The sequence below is a fragment of the Bufo bufo genome, chromosome 3 (assembly GCF_905171765.1).
Source record: "Bufo bufo chromosome 3, aBufBuf1.1, whole genome shotgun sequence".
Taxonomy (NCBI): domain Eukaryota; kingdom Metazoa; phylum Chordata; class Amphibia; order Anura; family Bufonidae; genus Bufo; species Bufo bufo.
Window position 1 is genome coordinate 143,846,469 of NC_053391.1, and position 15,328 is coordinate 143,861,796.

At 44.1% G+C, this 15,328-nt stretch overlaps 1 protein-coding gene across 2 annotated transcripts in view; it reads left to right on the forward strand.

Moving 5' to 3' along the window:
* Nucleotides 1-15,328, forward strand: part of MAP7D2 (MAP7 domain containing 2) — a 151,878-nt gene that overhangs the window by 76,160 nt on the left and 60,390 nt on the right. The gene's annotated exons all lie outside the window — the stretch shown is intronic.

Sequence of the window (15,328 nt, forward strand, 5' to 3'; positions counted from 1 at the left end):
TTCCAACTTTGGAACAGCTTTGGGAATACCCTTTTCTGTTCTACAATTGTTATGCCTCAGTGCACAAAGCAAGGTCTGTAAACGCATGGGTTGTTTAGTTTGGTGTGGAAGAACTTGACAGAGCCCTGTCCTTAACCCTATTGAAAACCTTTGGGATGAATTGGAAAAGAAATTGTGAGCCAGGCCTTTTTGTCCAACATCATTGTCCGACCTCATGAGGCTACTTTCACACTAGCGTTCGGAGCGGATCCGTCTGATGTTTCATCAGATGGATCCGCTCCGATAATGCAGACGTTTGCATCCGTTCAGAACGGATCCGTCTGCATTATTACTTAGAAAATTTTCTAAGTCTGAAAGTAGCCTGAGCGGATCCGTTCAGACTTTACATTGAAAGTCAATGGGGAACGGATCCGCTTGAAGATTGAGCCATATGGTGTCATCTTCAAGCGGATCCGTCCCCATTGACTTCCATTATAAGTCTGGACGGATCCGCTCGCCTCCGCACGGCCAGGCGGACACCCGAACGTTGCAAGCAGCGTTCAGGTGTCCGCTCTCTGAGCGGAGCGGAGGCTGAGCGCTGGCAGGCGGATGCATTCTCAGTGGATCCGCCTCCACTGAGAATGCATTGGGGCCGGACGGCTGCGTTCAGGACCGCTCGTGAGCCCCTTCAAACGGAGCTCGCGAGCGGACACCTGAACGCAGGTGTGAAAGTAGCCTAAATGCTATTTTGGCTGAATGGGCAAAAAAGATGACACCCTTCAAAATCTTGTAGAAAGTCTTCACAGAAGAGTGGAAGAGGTTTTAGATGCAAAGAGGGGGGGTGTAACTTGATAGTAATGGAGTTAGAATGAGAAGTCATAAAGGCTCCTGTAGATGTAATGTGTATGTGTCCCAATACTGTATAGACTAAAGTATTGGGAGACCTACACTTTACATCTACAGGAGCTTTTACGACCTCTCATTCTAAATCCATAGGTATTATTATGGAGTTTATCTTCCTTTTGCAGCTAAAACAGCATCCACTCTTCGGGGTAGGTTCTTAAAGGGCTTCTGTCACCCCACTAATGTCATATTTATTTATTTTTTGGCTAGTTAAATTCCTTATACTGCGATATATGAATATATAATGCTTACTCACTTTCCTTCAGCAGTTTCTTAAAAAAAACAGACTTTTATAATATGTAAATGAGCTCTCTACCAGCAAGTAGGGCGGCTACTTGCTGGTAGCCGCCGCATCCTCCTTTCATAAAGACGCCCCCTCCTCATGTTGATTGACAGGGCCAGCGAACTCGCTCGTCCTCTGGCTGGCCTTGTCTGCGTTCAAAATCTGGCACCTGCGCCGTACCTGTCTTTTTAGTCGGCGCAGGCGCACTGAGAGGAGGACGCTCGCTCGGCCGCTCCTTCCTCAGTGCGCCTGCGCCGCGTGTAGATGTAACGTCATCGGCGCAGGCGCATTGAGGATGGAGCTGCCGAGCGAGCGTCCTCCTCTCAGTGCGCCTGCGCCGACTGAAGACAGGTACGGCACAGGTGCCAGATGTTGAACGCAGACAGGGCCAGCCAGAGGACGAGAGCGTTCGCTGGCCCTGTCAATCAACATGAGGAGGGGGCGTCTTTATGAAAGGAGGATGCGGCGGCTACCAGCAAGTAGCCGCCCTACTTGCTGGTAGAGAGCTCATTTACATATTATAAAAGTCCGTTTTTTGAAGAAACTGCTGAAGGAAAGTGAGTAAGAGCATTATATATTCATTTATCGCAGTATAAGGAATTTAACTAGCCCAAAAAAAAAAAAGACTTTAGTGGGGTGACAGAAGCCCTTTAAAGATTTTGGAGTGTGTTTGAGGGAATTTTCTCTCTCTTTCTTATACTGGGGTGTATATAATGTTTATTATATTGACCTTCTACTATGCATTCTGTATTAAAGAATGCTATTATTTTCCCTTATAACCATGTTATAAGGGAAAATAATACAGTAAATAAACTTTCATCTTAGCAACCGTGCGTGAAAATCGCACCGCATCCGCACTTGCTTGTGGTTGCTTGCGATTTTCACGCAGCCCCATTAGCTTCTAGGGGGCCTGCGTTGCGTGAAAAACGCACAACATAGAGCATGCTGCGACTTTCACGCAACGCACAAGTGATGCGTGAAAATCACCGCTTATGTGCACAGCCCCATAGAAGTGAATGGGTCCGGATTTAGTGCGGGTGCAATGCGTTCACCTCACACATTGCACCCGCGCAGAAATCTCGCCCATGTGAAAGGGCCTAAGGGTGAATAGGACAAGGGTTCCAGCCCCTAAGGGGGCTAATAGTAAGTAACAAAAAAAACACAAACACTAAGGCTACTTTCACACTTACGGCAGTGTGATCCGGCGGGCAGTTCCGCCGATCTGGATGTGACTGAAAGCATTTGTGAGATGCATTTGGATGCGGATCAGTCTCACAAATGCATTGCAAGAACGAATCCATCTCTCCGCTTGTCATGCGGACAGACGGATCCATCTTATATCTTTTTACACATTTTTACCGGTCTGCGCATGCCAAAAGGATGGATCCAGCATTCCGGTATTTTGAATGCCGGTTCTGGCACTAATACATTCCTATGGGGAAAAATGCCGGATCCGGCATTCAGGCAAGTGTTCCGTTTTTTTTTTTGTTTTTTTTTATCTGATGCTACGGTTTTCTCTTTTGCCTGATCAGTCAAAAAGACTGAACTGAAGACATCCTGATGCAAACTGAACGTATTACTCTCCATTCAGAATGCATTAGGATAAACCTGATCAGTTATTTTCCGGTATAGAGCCCCTGTGATGGAACTCTATGCCGGAAATGAAAAACGCTAGTGTGAAAGTTCCCTAAAATATTAAGTTTAAATCCCCCCTTTCCCAATTTTACATATAAAATATATAAACAATAAATAAACATATTACATAGCGCTGCGTCCGAAAAGTCCAAACTATTAAATTATAAAAAAATATCTTTTATGCGGTGAGCATTCGCCATTTTTTTGTCAACTTGTCACCCCAAAAAATAGGGTAGGACTGTTCTATTATGGGCCGAACGTTTCATAAAATGCGACATGCACGCGGCTTTTTTTGGTGTGTTTTTTTTTATTTTATTGCGTGGTATTGAGTATCACAATACCATTTTATGGTGACGAAAGCGAATCCAAATTTTGGTATCGAAACAACCCTACGCCGATCTGATCGGCGTAGCGTTGTCACGATACCAACATTTTTATTCAGTTTCGATTTGGCGACTAAAAAAATTTTTTCGTTCAGGAGCCAATGGCTACTAGGTATTTTTTTTTTAGTCTGGAGCACTGATACACACGGTCAGTCACATGTCCCTTATCAGCCAATAGAAGCTCGCAGGCCCTTAGTCTCCACATACACACAGTTTTACACCAGGTTTCCATAACAACCCAGCCATTTTTCTTCACTGCTGTAGGTCAGCTTTAAAGGGGCAGGGCCCTGTGAATGACACTGTTAAGGGAGCGGAGTGCTGTGGAGGTCACAGTTAAGGGGGCAGGTAGGGTTGCCATTCACGCCACCCTCAAGATGGACTTAAAAACCCCGCCCCAGGTCCTGCTATGCGATGCCCCCGACACAGGTCACGCCCCCTCCCACTCCGCAGCTGACAGGGATTGAAAAAATAAATGTAAAAATCAACTTCTGTCAGCTGCAGGGGTGGGCGGGAGAGTGACTTTCTCTCTGCAGCTCATGCTCAGACATCACAGTGCTGCTGTCAGAGTGAGCTGTTCAAAAGGACATCCCTGTGCCGTCCAGGCCCTGCGCTGGACGGAGGACAGGGAGTCTGAAAGCTGGACTGTCCAGCCTAAAACCCGACCTCTGGCCACCCTAGGGGCAGGCTTCTTTGGAGGTGACAGTTAAGGGTATGGTCCGCTATGGAGGTCAGTGTTAAGGGGCAGATTGCTGTAGAGGCCACTGTTAAGGGGCGAGGTGTTGTGGAAATCACTGTATATGAGATGGGGTACTGTGGAGGTCACTAATAAAGGGGTGGCTGCTGTGGAGGTCACTATTAAAGGGGCAGCGGGGTACTTTGACAGTCACTGTTAAAGGGGCAGTCGCTGTGGAGGTCTCTGTTAAGGGAGTCGGGAATGGTGGACGTCAGTTAAGGGGACTGTAACCTATGGTCAGTGTTAAGAGGCGGTTGCTGTAGGGGTCACTGTTAAGGGGGTGGGCCCCTGTGGAGGTCAGTCAAGGGGGTGGGATGCTTCATCCGAAGTCGATTCAAATAAAACTTTTTTTGAAGGCCGTTGTTTTGGTCCGCATCCGAGCCGCAGTATTTGCAGCTTGGATGCGGACCCATTCACTTCAATGGGGCCGCAGAAGATGCGGACAGCACTCCATGTGCTTTCCACATCCGTTGCTCCGTTCTGTGCCAAAAATTAGACCTGTCCTATTCTTGTATAGGCAGTTATATTAATGGCTGTCCTCACCGTTCCGCAAATTGCGGAACGCACATGGACGCCATCCATGTTTTGCGGATCCGCAATTTGCGGACCGCGAAACACACAACGGTCGTGTGCATGAGGCCTAACACTGTAAGGAGCGGGAGCTCTGTACAGTATTAAAATGTATTTGCTCCGATGAGCTGAAGTTATTACTTCGCTAAGCCTCACGAGACTTTGTGTAATAATTTTGTGAATTATTACTGTTAAAAACCTTGATACCGAACACGGGTTCAGTTCCAAGTGGTCCCTTGGAATCGAACCTGAGTTCGGTAAGGTTTTTTACAGTAATAATTCACCAAGTTAGTGGGCCCTGGTTTCCTTCTGATGCATGACAATGCTAGGCTTCATGTTGCTGAAATGTGTAAGAGGTTCCTGCATGATGAAGGCATTGATGCTATGGACTGGCCCTCCCATTCCCCAGACCTGAATCCAATCGAGCACATCTGGGACATCATGTCTCGTTCCATCCACCAACCCCATGTTGCACCACAGACTGTCCAGGAGTTGACTGATGCTTTATTCTGGGAAGAGATCCCTCAGGGGAACATCCGGTGCCTCATCAGGCATTGTAGGGAGATCATACAGGCACGTAAAGGCCACATACGCTACTGAAGTTGGATCAGCCTGAAATTTGATTTTCCACTTTGATTTTGAGTATTATTCCAAATCCAGACCTCCATGGGATATCAATTTTGATTTACATTGATCGTTTGTATGTTTTATTTTTCTCAACACATTCCACTATGCAATGAACAAAGATTTGCAACTGGAATATTTAATTCATTGAGATCTAGGATGTAGTGGTATTTTAGTGTTTCCTTTAGTGTAGCAGTGTATATATATATACAGTGGGGGAAATAATTATTTGACCCCTCACTGATTTTGTAAGTTTGTCCAATGACAAAGAAATGAAAAGTCTCAGAACAGTATCATTTCAATGGTAGGTTTATTGTAACAGTGGCAGATAGCACATCAAAAGGAAAATCGAAAAAATAACTTTAAATAAAAGATAGCAACTGATTTGCATTTCATTGAGTGAAATAAGTATTTGAACCCTCTAACAAAAAAAGACTTAATACTTGGTGGAAAAACCCTTGTTTGCAAGCACAGAGGTCAAACGTTTCTTGTAATTGATGACCAAGTTTGCGCACATTTTAGGAGGAATGTTGGTCCACTCCTCTTTGCAGATCATCTCTAAATCCCTAAGGTTTCGAGGCTGTCTCTGCAACTCTGAGCTTGAGCTCCCTCCATAGGTTTTCGATTGGATTAAGGTCCGGAGACTGACTAGGCCACTCCATGACCTTAATGTGCTTCTTCTTGAGCCACTCCTTTGTTGCCTTTGCTGTATGTTTTGGGTCATTGTCGTGCTGGAACACCCATCCACGACCCATTTTCAGTTTCCTGGCAGAGGGAAGGAGGTTGTCGCTCAGGATTTCACGATACATGGCTCCGTCCATTTTCCCGTTTATGCGAATAAGTTGTCCTGTGCCCCTAGCAGAAAAACACCCCCAAAGCAAAATGTTTCCACCCCCATGCTTGACAGTGGGGACGGTGTTTTGGGGGTCATAGGCAGCATTTTTCTTCCTCCAAACACAGCGAGTTGAGTTAATGCCAAAGAGCTCTATTTTGGTCTCATCAGACCACAGCACCTTCTCCCAGTCACTCTCTGAATCATTCAGGTGTTCATTGGCAAACTTCAGACGGCCCTGCACATGTGCCTTCCTGAGCAGGGGGACCTTGCGAGCCCTGCAGGATTTTAATCCATTGCGGTGTAATGTGTTTCCAATGGTTTTCTTGGTGACTGTGGTCCCTGCTAATTTGAGGTCATTAACTAACTCCTCCCGTGTAGTTCTAGGATGCTTTTTCACCTTTCTCAGAACCATTGACACCCCACGAGGTGAGATCTTGCGTGGAGCCCCAGAGCGAGGTCGATTGATGGTCATTTTGTGCTCCTTCCATTTTCGAACAATCGCACCAACAGTTGTCACCTTCTCTCCCAGCTTCTTGCTAATGGTTTTGTAGCCCATTCCAGCCTTGTGCAGGTCTACAATTTTGTCTCTGACATCCTTGGACAGCTCTTTGGTCTTTCCCATGTTGGAGAGTTTGGAGTCTGCTTGATTGATTGATTCTGTGGACAGGTGTCTTTTATACAGGTGACTAGTTAAGACAGGTGTCCTTAATGAGGGTGACTAATTGAGTAGAAGTGTCTAACCACTCTGTGGGAGCCAGAACTCTTAATGGTTGGTAGGGGTTCAAATACTTATTTCACTCAATGAAATGCAAATCAGTTGCTATCTTTTATTTAAAGTTATTTTTTCGATTTTCCTTTTGATGTGCTATCTGCCACTGTTACAATAAACCTACCATTGAAATGATACTGTTCTGAGACTTTTCATTTCTTTGTCATTGGACAAACTTACAAAATCAGTGAGGGGTCAAATAATTATTTCCCCCACTGTATATATGTGTATATGTATGTATGTGTGTGTGTGTGTGTGTGTGTGTATATATATATATATATATATATATATATATATATATGTATGTATGTATGTATATGTATATATATATGTGTGTGTGTGTGTGTATATATGTGTGTATATATATATATATATATATACCAAAATTATAAACGCAACACTTTCGGTTTTGCTCCCATTTTGCATGAGCTGAACTCAAATATCTGAAACATTTTCTACATACACAAGACCCATTACTCTCAAATATTATTTACAAATCTGTCTAAATCTGTTAGTGAAGAAAAACAAACGAACCAGCACCTCCATAATAAGTAAATATGAGAACGCAGGTGCACGCTACCTTGGCTGAAACACAATTGGATTAGTAGAACTACAGGTAACAGCACTCTGCTAGTCAATTGCACAAAGATATAAGCAAACACTGAAAGAATAACTGCTTGGTGGCCATACTTACTGCAAATGCAGCTAGAAGCTCTTTTGCGAATATAATTGATCAAAAATATTTTGGGCCCATCTACCAGATGACAAGGTGGCTTCTAATCAGATGGGTCCTACTCTAACATGCCTCTCCTGGGCTTACAGCCTACAATCTGGGCAAAGTAGTACCCAGCTGTATCCTACACATGCCTCTCCCAGGCTGTGAGCCTGCAGTATGGGCAAAGTAGAATACAGCTGTACAAGCTATCTAATTAAAAGCAAATGGTAAATGGGCTGGTGGTGCACAGTTCAAACTCACCACCCGGGGGCGCGACCCTGTAAGCCCAGGAGAGGCATGTTAGAGTAGGACCCATCTGATTAGAAGCCACCTTGTCGTCTGGTAGATGGGCCCGAAATATTTTTGATCAATTATATTCGCAAAGAGCTTCTAGCTGCATTTGCAGTAAGTATGGCCACCAAGCGGTTATTCTTTCAGTGTTTGCTTATATCTTTGTGCAATTGACTAGCAGAGTGCTGTTACCTGTAGTTCTACTAATCCAATTGTGTTTCAGCCAAGGTAGCGTGCACCTGCGTTCTCATATTTACTTATTATGGAGGTGCTGGTTCGTTTGTTTTTCTAACCTATTGTCACTGCCACTGGGGGGGTGGCGCGTTTGAACCGTGCACCACCAGCCCATTTACCATTTGCTTTTAATTAGATAGCTTGTACAGCTGTATTCTACTTAGCCCATACTGCAGGCTCACAGCCTGGGAGAGGCATGTGTAGGATACAGCTGGGTACTACTTTGCCCAGATTGTAGGCTGTAAGCCCAGGAGAGGCATGTTAGAGTAGGACCCATCTGATTAGAAGCCACCTTGTCGTCTGGTAGATGGGCCCGAAATATTTTTGATCAATTATATTCGCAAAGAGCTTCTAGCTGCATTTGCAGTAAGTATGGCCACCAAGCAGTTATTCTTTCAGTGTTTGCTTATATCTTTGTGCAATTGACTAGCAGAGTGTTACCTGTAGTTCTACTAATCCAATTGTAAATCTGTGTTAGTGAGCACTTCTCCTTTGCAGAGATAATCCATCCCACCTCACAGGTGTGGCAATTCAAGGTGCTGATTAGACAGCATGAATATTGCACAGGTGTGCCTTAGACTGCCCACAATAAAAGTCCACCCTGAAATGTGCAAGTTTGATCACACAACAAAATGCCACAGATGTCGCAACGTTTGAGGGAGCATACAATTGGCATGCTGACTGCAGGAAATGTCTACCAGAGCTGTTGCCCATGCAATGAATGTTCATTTCTCTACCATAAGCAGTCTCCAAAGGCGTTTCAGAGAATTTGGCAGTACATCCAACCTCACAACCGCAGACCACATGTAACCACACCAGCCCAGGACCTCCACATCCAGCAGATTCACCTCCAAGATTGTCTGAGACCAGCCACCCGGACAGCTGCAGCAACAATCAGTTTGCATAACCAAAGAATTTCTGCACAAACGGTCAGAAACCGTCTCAGGGAAGCTCATCTGCATGCTCGTCGTCCTCATCGGGGTCTGGAGCTGACTGCAGTTCGTCTTCGTAACCGACTTGAGTGGGCAAATGCTCACATTCTATGGCGTCTGGCACGTTGGAGAGGCGTTCTGTTCACGAATGAGTCCCGGTTTTCACTGTTCAGGAAAGATGGCAGACAGCATGTGTGGGTGAGCGGTTTCCTGACGTCAAGGTTGTGGATCGAGTGGCCCATGGTGGCGGTGGGGTTATGGTATGGGCAGGCGTATGTTATGGATGGCATTTTAAATGCACAGAGATACCGTGACGAGATCCTGAGGCCCATTGTTGTGCCATTCATCCACGACCATCTCCTCATGTTGCAGCATGATAATGCCCCATATTGCAAGGATCTGTACACAATTCCTGGAAGCTGAAAACATCCCAGTTCTTGCATGGCCAGCTTACTCACTGGACATGTCACCCATTGAGCATCTTTGGGATGCTCTGGATCGGCTTATACAACAGCGTGTTCCAGTTCCTGCCAATATTCTACAACTTCGCACAGCTATTGAAGAGGAGTGGACCAACATTCCACAGGCCACAATCAACAACCTGATCAACTCTATGCGACGGAGATGTGTTGGTGGATGAAATGGTGGCCACACCAGATACTGATTTGGTTGTCTGACCCTTCCCCCAGTAAGGCAAAACTGCACATTTCAGAGTGGCCTTTTATTGTGGGAAGTCTAAGGGCTCTTTCACACGAGCGGATGCTGTACGGGTAATCCTCTGCACGAAAGAGTGCCAAGCCACATTCTGGACTGCAGAGACACGGAGCATTAACATAATTGATAATGCTCCGTGCCTCTCTGTGACCTTTTTACTACAAAATCACGGTGACAACTTTATCTTACTGTGATTTTGTAGTAAAAAGGTCAGAGAGGCATGGAGCATTATCATTCATGTTAGCGTACTTTCATACTTGCGTTGCTGGATTCCCGGCAGGCAGTTCCGTCGGCAATCTGTATGCAAACAGATGCCATTTGTAGATAGATCCGGATTCGGATCTGTCTCACAAATGCATTGCAATACCGGATCCGTCTCTCTGGTTGACATCGGGTAAAACCGATCCGGTATTTATCTTTTTCACATTCTTAAAGGTCTGCAAAGACCGCGAAACCGGATCCGTTTTTCTGGAACACTTGCGGCCGGCATTAAGGCATTTCAATGTAAAATAATGCCGCATCCGGCATTCCGGCAAGTGTTCCGGAATTTTGAACTGAGAAAATACCGCAGCATGCTGCTGTATTTTCTCCTTTCAAAAACCATACAGTGATTGAACTGATTACCCACACGGCATCCGCTCGTGTGAAAGAGCCCAAAGGAACACCTGTGCAATATTCATGCTGTCTAATCAGCACCTTGATATGCCACACCTGTGACACCTGCTCACTAACACAGATTTAGACAGATTTGTGAACAATATTTGAGAGTAATGGTTATTTTGTGTATGTAGAAAATGTTTCAGATCTTTGAGTTCAGCTCATGCAAAATGGGAGCAAAACCGAAAGTGTTTGTTTTTGGTCAGTGTGTGTGTGTATGTATGTGTATATGTGTGTGTGTGTGTGTGTATGTATATATATATATATATATATATATATATATATATATATATATATATATATATATATACACACACACACACACACTGGATATAAAAAGTCTACACACCCCTGTTAAAATGTCAGGTTTCTGTGATGTAAAAAAAATGAGACAAAGATAAGTCGTTTCAGAACTTTTTCCACCTTTAATGTGACATATAAACTGTACAACTCAATTGAAAAACAAACTGAAATCTTTTAGGTAGAGGGAAGAAAAAATATAAAAATAAAATATGATTGCAGAAGTGTGCACACCCTTAAACTAATACTTTGTTGAAGCACCTTTTGATTTTATTACAGCACTCAGTCTTTTTGGGTATGAGTCTATCAGCATGGCACATTTTGACTTGGCAAGATTCACCCACTCTTTGCAAAAACACTCCAAATCTGTCAGATTGCGAGGGCATCTCCTGTGCACAGCCCTCTTCAGATCACCCCACAGATTTTCAATCAGATTCAGGTCTGGGATCTTGCTGGGCAATTCCAAAACTTTATTCTTCTTCTGGTAAAGCCATTCCTTTGTTGATTTGGATGTATGCTTTGGGTCGTTGTCATGCTGAAATATGAAGTTCCTCTTCATGTTCAGCTTTCTAGCAGAAGCCTGACGGTTTTGTGCCAACATTGACTGGTATTTGGAACTGTTCCTAATTCCCTCTAGCTTAACTAAGGCCCCAGTTCCAACTGAAGAAAAACAGCCCCAAAGCATGATACTGCCACCACATGCTTCACTGTGGGTATGGTGTTCTTTTGGTGATGTGCAGTGTTGTTTTTGAGCCAAACATATCTTTTGGAATTATGGCCAAAAAGTTCAACCTTGGTTTCATCAGACCAGAACACCTTTTCCCACATGCTTTTGGGAGACTTCAGATGTGTTTTTGCAAAATGTAGCCTGGCTTGGATGTTTTTCTTCATAAGAAAAGGCTTTCGTCTCGCCACTCTACCCCATAGCCCAGACATATGAAGATTACGGGAGATTGTTGTCACATGTACCACACAGCCAGTATTTGCCAGATATTCCTGCAGCTCCTTTAATGTCGCTGTAGGCCTCTTGGTAGCCTCCCAGACCAGTTTTCTTCTCGTCTTTTCATCAATTTTGGAGGGACGTCCAGTTCTTGGTAATGTCACTGTTGTGCCATATTTTCTCCACTTGATGATGACTGTCTTCACTGTGTTCCATTGTATATCTAATGCCTTGGAAATTCTTTTGTACCCTTCTCCTGACTGATATCTTTTAATAATGAGATCCCTCTGATGCTTTGGAAGCTCTCTGTGGACCATGGCTTTTGCTGTGGGATGCGACTAAGAAAATTTCAGGAAAGACCAACTAGAGCAGCTGAACTATATTTGGGGTTAATCAGAGGCAATTTAAATGATGGCAGGTGTATGCTTACTCCTATTTAACATGATTTTGAATGTGATTGCTTAATTCTGAACACAGCTACATCCCCAGTTATAAGAGGGAGTGCACACTTATGCAACCACATTATTTTTGTTTGTTTTTTGTTTTCTTCCCTCCACCTAAAAGATTTCAGTTTGTTTTTCAATTGAGTGGTACAGTTTATAGGTCACATTAAAGGTGGAAAAAGTTCTGAAATGATTTATCTTTGTCTCATTTTTTTTACAGCACAGAAACCTGACATTTTAACAGGGGTGTGTAGACTTTTTATATCCACTCTGTGTGTGTGTGTGTGTGTGTATGTAAGTGTATATAGATAGATAGATAGATAGAGATAGATATATATAGATATTAGGGATCGACCGATATTGATTTTTTAGGGCCGATACCGATAATTTGTCAACTTTCAGGCCGATAGCCGATAATTTATACCGATATTCTGGGTATTTTTATTTTTGAGGGAAAAAAATTTTTTCCTACACAAATCTGCTGAAAATTAATGTTTATTGTTAACGTGTATTATTTTATTTTTTTTGAAAATCTTTTTCATTTATACTTAATATTTTTGTGTTTTTTTTTTTTTACTAACTTTTAGCCCCTTTAGGGACTAGAACCCTTGTCCTATTCACCCTGATAGATCTCTATCAGGGTGAATAAGACCTCACACTGTCCCTGCTGCTCTGTGCTTTGTGCACACAGCAGCATGGAGCTTATCATGGCAGCCAGGGCTTCAATAGCGTCCTGGCTGCCATGGTAACCGATCGGAGCCCCAGGCTTACACTGCTGGGGTTGTGTATATATATGGGCGGGTGGCTCACACCTAATAGCTACGGTGGGTGCTACTAACTCAAAGTTGGGTGCCTGATCCCAAAAGTAGTGGAAGCTTGAATTAGAAAGGAGAGTGAGCACTCACAACATCTGTGTCATATGGAAATAGTTTTACTTAGACCTGATTGGTCAGATAAGGTTATAACAATAATAGCAATAATCCATTCACATTAAAATACAATGAACCTAAAAATTATCTAAAATTACTATGATATGGTACCATTTGATTTCCACAACTGTATTCGGGGTTGAAAATTCGTGGCCGCACTCCGTGACACTTATAACAACAGTGTCACTGTCTGTAAGTATAATAGATGGAAGCGTCCTAAAAGTTCCTCATATGGAGCACTTGAACGGCTTGTCTCCAATGTGAGCAGACGCCGTATAGAGTGATTCCTCCAGGAAAGTTCACTCCAACCAGAACGGTAAAAGCAAAGTCCCAGACTTATAATTTTTCAGTTCCTACCTGGTTCCTTGGTAATGTATCTCGCTATGTGGCGTCTCCTCGAGGCGAGCGGTGCCGGCCGTCCGAGCGTCTTACGCCGCAAGTCTCAGGCAGGTGACGTCACAATATCGCGGGATCCGGCAGGTAGGATTCTGATCAGCAATCTGCGCTGAAAGCTGTGTCTGTACTAACTTTGCTGAAGATTCATTCATACATGGCCATGCAATCCATAGGAGGGTCCTGTATATTAGGTGGGCGCTTTTCCTTCTCTTTCACCAGACGCGTTTTGGGGCGTCTACACCCCTTCCTCAGTGGTCGATCGGAGGAGCAGGGGAGAGGGGATCCTGTGGCCACTGCCACCAATGATTAATACACGGGGGGGGGGGGCGCCACCAATGTTTTTACTATTGGGATGGGGGGGCGCACTGCGCCACCAATGATTAATACTAGGGGGCTTGGGGGGCGCACTGCGCCACCAATGAACATAAGTCTCTCATTCATATACAGGAGGCGGGAGCTGGCTGCAGAATAGCCGGCTCCCGACCCCTATGAACGGTAGCTGCGATCCGCGGCACCTAAGGGGTTAACTACCGCGGACCACAGCTGCCGTTCATAGAGGTCGGGAGCCGGCTATGTGATTCTGCAGCCAGCTCCCGCATCCTGTATATGAATTAATGAAAGACTCATCTTCATTGGTGGCGCAGCGGCCACATCCCCTCCCCTCCTCTTGTCTCCTCTCCTGCTATTGGCGGCAGCAGCAGCACAGGGGGAGGAGACACTGCTTCCTTCTCCCCTGTGCTGCGGAGGAAACACAGAACGCGCTGAGAGCAGCGCGTTCTGTGTTCCCAATACGTTATCGGAATATCGGCAAAATAGATGCCGATACCGATAACGTTCAAAATCCTCAATATCGGCCGATAATATCGGCCAAACCGATAATCGGTCGATCCCTAATAGATATATAGATAGAGAGATATAGATAGAGAGATATAGATAGAGAGATATAGATAGAGAGATATAGATAGAGAGATATATATATATATATATATATATATATATATATATATATATATATATATATATATATATATATAATTTACACACAATTTTATTTTCGCCCACATGGTTTGAAACCTTTCCTTTCTCTTTCCTCCATATCGGGTACTGCAGTGAGAGATTACGCACTCGCTGGCTGTTTTGACTAGTATAAATACAACTTCATGAAGTATGATCACTTGTGCATAAATTGCTGTCACAACACCTAAGTCCGTAATTACTTTAGATTAGTAACTAGAACTCGATTGCTTGCGTATATTTTGCCTTTCCTTTGCAATTGTATAAAGCCATTGAGCATTCTTAGGGTGGATTCACACTGCTTTCTGGGCTTTCTGTCGGGTATATAGTTGATTACCCAAAATCTATAGATGTATACCATAGCAGGTACATTCACTTGAATGAGGCAGACTGGACTGCATTTGACCAGCTTTCCATTTATTTCCAGTAGTTTTTTTATTTTTATTGGAGCGAATGGTAGACATGCTACTGTACTGCAAATTCGATTTTAAGCAGTGTTTTTGGATGGTTTTCTGGTTGTTTTGTGACTTCCTGGATGAGCTGTGGGAGTAATGTTGACAGGTCAACAACTTCTTAGAAGACTGACCATTGTTTAAAGAACATCTGTCATCATGATTAACCCTATTAAACCGGGCATACAGCCTGGTGTGGATGATCATGCTTAAAAAAAAAAAAAAGTTACCATGATATGACTGACAGTACGTTGCCCAATTGATGAGAGAACTGGATTTTTATTCATATGCAAATAAGCTTACTGTAGCACCGAGGGGTTCGGCCAGAGTCCTCGGAGCACCAGTTTATTACATCAATTGAGTCCCTCCTCCTTTCCCCTGGATTGACAGGGCTAGACTTCTGGTCCAGCCCAGTCTTCTTACACCTGCTCCATGTGTCCAAATGCTGGCGTTTGCGCAGTGCATCTGTCCCCTACTTCCCTGGATTGATAGGGCTTGACTTCGTCTAGCCCAGTCGTCTTATGCCTGCACAATGTGTTCCAGTCTCGTTGCCTGCGCAGTGCATCTTCTGCTCTCCAAGCAGCACAGATTCCCACT